This window comes from Pezoporus flaviventris, unplaced genomic scaffold (genome assembly GCF_033815535.1).
Source record: "Pezoporus flaviventris isolate CSIRO_AGI_PZ_B2104156 unplaced genomic scaffold, CSIRO_AGI_Pfla_v1 ptg000047l, whole genome shotgun sequence".
In the NCBI taxonomy this organism is placed as follows: Eukaryota; Metazoa; Chordata; class Aves; order Psittaciformes; family Psittacidae; genus Pezoporus; species Pezoporus flaviventris.
In genome coordinates, this window is record NW_026892595.1 from 9,844,455 (window position 1) to 9,850,072 (window position 5,618).

General features: G+C 42.9%; 1 long non-coding RNA gene across 1 annotated transcript; it reads left to right on the forward strand.

Annotated features, from left to right (window-relative positions):
• The first annotated feature begins 261 nt into the window (after positions 1 to 261).
• Positions 262 to 3,941, forward strand: LOC133276821 (uncharacterized). The gene is made up of 3 exons (XR_009746018.1): positions 262 to 361; positions 905 to 1,006; positions 3,080 to 3,941. It is a non-coding gene; the product is annotated as an uncharacterized LOC133276821 (long non-coding RNA).
• The last annotated feature ends 1,677 nt before the right edge of the window (positions 3,942 to 5,618 follow it).

Here is a 5,618-nt window from a genome sequence, read left to right on the forward strand (position 1 = left end):
CCAGTACTATTTTGCCTAAATGGTATCTGAGGCAGTCTCAGCTCTTAGGTCAGTCTGAATCCCTCTGTGTCTTGAATTTAATCAGCCACATCGGATGCCTATGTTACTTCATCTGAACAGATCTCAGTGTTGTTTCTAACAAACAGCCTCTCCATCTTATTTTCTGAGGTTTTTAGGTCTTCCCATCTCAGGCTTTACTCTTTTCCTTAGATCTTTATTTCCATTCCTTAGATTTTTATTTCCATTCCTTAGATCTTTATTTCCATTCCTCTTAGTCTGTGTTGGGCAGAAACCATTTTCCAAGCTCAGGAGGTGCTGGGAGCGAGGTGAAGGATGACTTGGAGAACCAGCACAAACACCGGTGAGTTCACACACACCCCCCCCCCCCCCCCTTAGAGAAAACAAACCCATGAACTGACAAGACAGTCGACTGGGTGGTAGTTACTGGTCTTTCATGGGGGATTTTAAGAAAAGCAGCAAATACTTAATTTAAAGACAAAAAAAACCCCTGGTTTGTGTCCAAAAGTATCAGAGTGCAGAAGCTAACCTGCTTGTGAGGAATGGAGACAGGACTTCATGTGCCACCACCATCAGTCAGCATGGATTCTTTTGCTCCTGGAGCTTAGGCAGCAGCTGTGGCTAGAGGAAGAATCCGCCACTGAGACACAAATCAGCACAGCAAACTGCTTTGCTGCAGTATTTCTAGCTCCAGTACTCAGAAAAGCACACAGGAGGGTTTATCCAGATTAGGTCTGGCACACAGTTGATTCCGTCAGGCTTCAGCCATATCTTGTGGCAGCTTAGCCAAAATATGCCTCAAAATATTTGGTATTTTCCCCACATGGGTCACAAGCTGGCGCCCAAAGCTAGAGAGTGTTTTCCTGATTGTGTTCCATTCATTTAGAAAAAGAGTCAAGTATAAAAACATATTTCCTGTGCAGAAGGGAAGAAGGAAGTCAAGGCACATCATGGCACTGCCCCAGGCTAATCTGAAATCTTTGGCCAGGTACAGATTTACTGCAGTTATTTTCTGTCCCTCAAACTGTGTGTAGACAGTCTCAACTTCAGCAGCCTCTGAGACATGTAAAATATTATATGCAGGGCAACAGCATTTTGTTAAGTCAAAATAGGTTGTGAAAACTGCATATAAAGCTGTGCATATAAAGGGAGCTCATGTTCTCTGTATTTGAATAACAAGCTAATGCTATAGTGTCCATATGGGCCCCTTTTCTATGGAGAAATACAGACCAACTGAACACAACTGCTCACAAGCCCCGATTTAAGCCCCCACCAAGTCTTAGCAAGATTGGAGCCAGTTTTTAGTTTGTATAGTTGTATGCATGAAAATCACATCATTTTCAGTGTGACTGTTATACCAAATAGTCCTTTAGCCTCCTTTAGTATAGAAAAAGAAAACATGATTCCTTATACTATTGTTACCTAAGAAAATTTAAGTTATTGGTACAACATTTAATACATTCCTAAATAGTACCGAAATGCAGTCGTGCAGCTCATGGTAAGCTCACCAAATGTTCATTTACCAGTGTCCTATGGGAGTCACAGCTCTTGAGGTAAATCTTCATTACCTGAGTGTCAGCATTATTCTCACCCTAAATCAAAACCTGTACCAGCTACTAGGAAGAAAATTAACTATCCCAGCCAAAACCAGGACACCGAGGAGCGAAAGATGTGTCATCACTGTTCTCAGTCACCATTAAGCAGACATTCCAAAGGTCATACTAAAACCTTAAAAGTCCCATTTCTAGTAAGAAAAAAAAAGAGTAGAATATAAAGTCTTGTTTATGAATCATAACAATCAGCATGGAGCACAGCTGCTTTTCTCTGCTCTGTATTTCACCTGCTCATAAATGCCAGAGATTTCTTCCTGGAGGTTCCTGAAGGCCAAACCCAGCCTGCCTAAAGCCATAGTTCCATCCATGTCATAACAGCCATTATCCTGACAGAGCAGGGAGAACCCCTCCTTCTTCCACTTTAATTTGCTAAGGGAAACCCTTCCCCAGCCGAAGCACTAAACTGTGTAAGATTATTTTAAGTTATATACTGCAGGAGTGGCCACCAAGTACTAGGTATCAGCCAAGCCTACGGGGTAACAGACTTAGGTTGAATCAGGATGGGGTTTTACCTTGCCATTTTTGGAAGGGTTGGGTTGGGAGAATGACTCTTGGTAGCTTCTGGCTTACACAGCAGCTCAAATGCCATGCCAGAAGCACAGTGCTCCCTCAGGACTCAGAGGCTGTCATGGCAGAGGAGAGATGGCGATGCAGCTACCAGTGTCAGCTCCAGCACCCTGCCAAGGTTTCCTGGTATTTTCCAAGCTCAACCCTCAGTGTTAGAGCAGATGGGATCACAGCTTAAAGCTGTAAAGATGTAGGAGTCAGCTCTTCACCGAGAACAAGCTCTAAATAAAACTGCCATGAGTTAACTTCTTTAAACATCCTTGCCCTTCTCCTGAGGGTTTAGCTGCCCTCCCTGACTGCCAGTGCCACCTTCATTCACCTTCTTTCCAGAACCAGTTTTTCTCACCCTCTGCAATCTCTTGCTCTTGCCCTCAGACTGCTTTATAAACATGTATTTAACAGTCCAAAAATACCACTCCTGACTTACCATTCCCTTGTTGCCAGCCCATGGCTCCAGCTGAAATAACTGAGTGGGTTGGAAGTTATTTTGAAAACCAAGGAAGTAGGTGATTTCCATGTTTAGGTTTAATCAAAATTATAGTACCAAGATACGTGAAACACTAAGGCAACAAGGCCTGGCTAATGTCCTCTGCTGCTGCTGAAAAGAGCTGCTGCTTTCACTCTTTCAGATGGTTTTGATATATAGGGAAATGTAGTGCCCCAGTAGACAGGACTGTATTTATCCAGTAGCTAACACATAAAGAGCTGCAAACTTACAAACAATTATTTAAGAACTTAGGGTTTGGAGACATTTTGGCTTTCTTTATGTTATCCCCTGCCCTGACACACTTTGCAAAGCCCTTTGCCAGCGTGTTTCCAAAAGTCTCCCAATTAGTCATTCCAGGAAAACAAGCATTTATGATTTGATCTTTTGTCTATAGGTTCATCTAAGGTGAAAAAGCCTGGGAAGCTGCCATCACTCTGCTGAGCTAATTCAACCCAAAGTCATCAAACCAACATGGCTTTAAAAGTTAAACTATGCAATCAAGCATTCATGTGTCACCGTCTGCATTAATGGCTTTCTGAAAGACAAAAATTAGTTCTTATTTAGGTATAATATTCCTATAATAATAGTTGTTAGGAGAAATGTGGACATGAAAAAACAGCTAAGAATAAAAATCAGGAGGTTTGTCTCAGCTAAAAGGTATTTTTCTATTTTTGATATTCTCAGTTATTTTCCAGAGCTTCTGTGATCAACATTTTAAGTCAGTCACAGGATTCCTGCTTGATTGCCCACTGAGTGTACTTCATTAGCTCTACTTTATTGACCTTAGAAATTGCTGTTAAGGGAGCCCTCACATGTCTGGTTTTAACTAGGATGCTCCCTTTCCTTACTTCCAACCAGTATATTTCAAACGTGGCACCCAGATCGCTCATCCAACTTAAATGTCTTTTTGTTCTTCTCATGCTTTCCACAGCAGGTCCACTCGCCCCATTTCTTCTAATACATCTTGTGGGTGTTGATAGTGCATCGCAGTGCCCCCTTTTAAATGCTGAATTATTTCAGCAACTAGGAAGTTGTTTTCTCTTGCTCCAGTGACATTTTATGGCACAGTAAGGTAGCCTTAAAGTGAGAACTACTGGCTTTAGAGGACTGTCCTTCATCATTTGAGCCCTTCTGGCCATAACAATAGCATAAAATATACACTGGGCCTCATCTTAGTTCCTGGCCCAGATTTCTGTGGCAATGCCAGAGCTTGCTGATCTGCTTTTCTCCGTGCATTCAATTGAGAGTTACCTCAGCAACCCCGGGTTTGCTCTCCCTAACTCTGCAGGCTCCCGCACAAGCCTTGCATGGTGCCAAGATGCTGTAATAACCCCCACCTCGCTCCCACCCTCGGGACTTGTGTCACACACAGCCTGATGCCTCATACTTCTCCTACTACTAATTCTTAGCAACACCTGGAGAAAGAAGACTAAAGAAGCAGACTTCTGGGTCTAGAAGACTGAAGTTCTGCTTCTGGTTGTAGCCTTCTTCCGCTGCACACCAGCTCGCTCCTCTTTGTCTCTAAAGGTCTGTCAGTCTTTTCAAAAACAAGAACTTTTTTCCCTGACAAAGCCAGATTCTTGGCACATTCTTCCAGCATTCCTTTGAACATCCAGTCAGCAAACAACAGCGCAAACACTCGCCTGCCCTCTCATTGTTTTCTGACCCTGATTTACAAGAGGTCAGCGTGATAGATGTTTAAACTAACCACAGGCTTGGTTTGTGCCAGGCCATTCCATCTGAGCCTTCATGTCATATTAATTGTGATTCCCTTAAAATCTATTGCAATTAAAATCAAAAGCAACAGTTGTGTGCTTTCAGCACTTCCCACCCAAATACTACATATTACTTGAGGCCAGATCCTACCCCTCTCTTTCTTTCTGGATATCATCTTCCCTTCTATTATTCATATTTTCAAATAGCTCTTGAAAACCATGGAAGTTCATCTAATCGAGTGGACAGCCAAGTGTAGTGACATCCAAGAGCAAAGTGATACTTCAGATAAGCATGTTACAAGCTGGCCCTTTGCAGACATTTCTATGCTGGCTTTCACAACATAAATATGTGATGTGGGCAAGCAGACAGTCTTAGATTTTCTGTTTTGAAAATCAAGAAGTTACAGCCCTGATTTTAGAGATACATCTCAGATCTACTTTCAGCCTAGTAGGGAGTGTGCCACAACAAATGAAAAACAGGGTACTGTAGGGGCTGCAGTTTGAATGCTTTTTCATATCCAGCACTGGCACTGCACATGGCAAAGGGTCCTACCTAGCAGCAGCATCTTGAGAAGATGCCCTCGTTGCAGCACCAGCCAGTTGTGCTGGGATTGAGCTATGTAGCTCCTCGCCCAGTAGGGCAACTGCTAGCTCAAACTCTGATCCTGCTCCTTGGCCTCTTCCTAATATCACCTGCTTTTTCCCTCACTGCATTTCTTTCACTGTCTTCCTTCATTGTTTGCTGTATGTTTAATTCTGCTTTGTCTTGATTTCACTGGAACTAGCAGCCTTCTGCTGGGCTCTCAGACCTTGAAGGATCTGCTGTACTTCCTCTCTGGTCTTGCAGGGCTGCTGCTGAAGCTTCTGGCAGAGTTTCTTTCTTGTAGCCTTTTTTCTCCCAGACTCCACTGAAATAGCTGTTTGACTTTCCAACAAGAGATGCTGCCTTACTACCAGGAGCAGGTGGTTCTCATTGCAGAAATTTCAGTGAAGAAACCAAAGCATGTGACATCTTGTGAATCACAGATTCTTCTTTCTGTCCTGACATTTCTCTTATCTTTCTGAGTGGAAGGCTGATCCTTAAAACGGATAACTAAGTGAGACTGCATACACAGCACTGCAGCCCAGCCAAATAACATCCAGACAAACGGCTTAGGTGGAGTCACTGTAACATGCAGAATTAAAAAAGATTGCTGGATTTTGGCCTGTACAGTATTT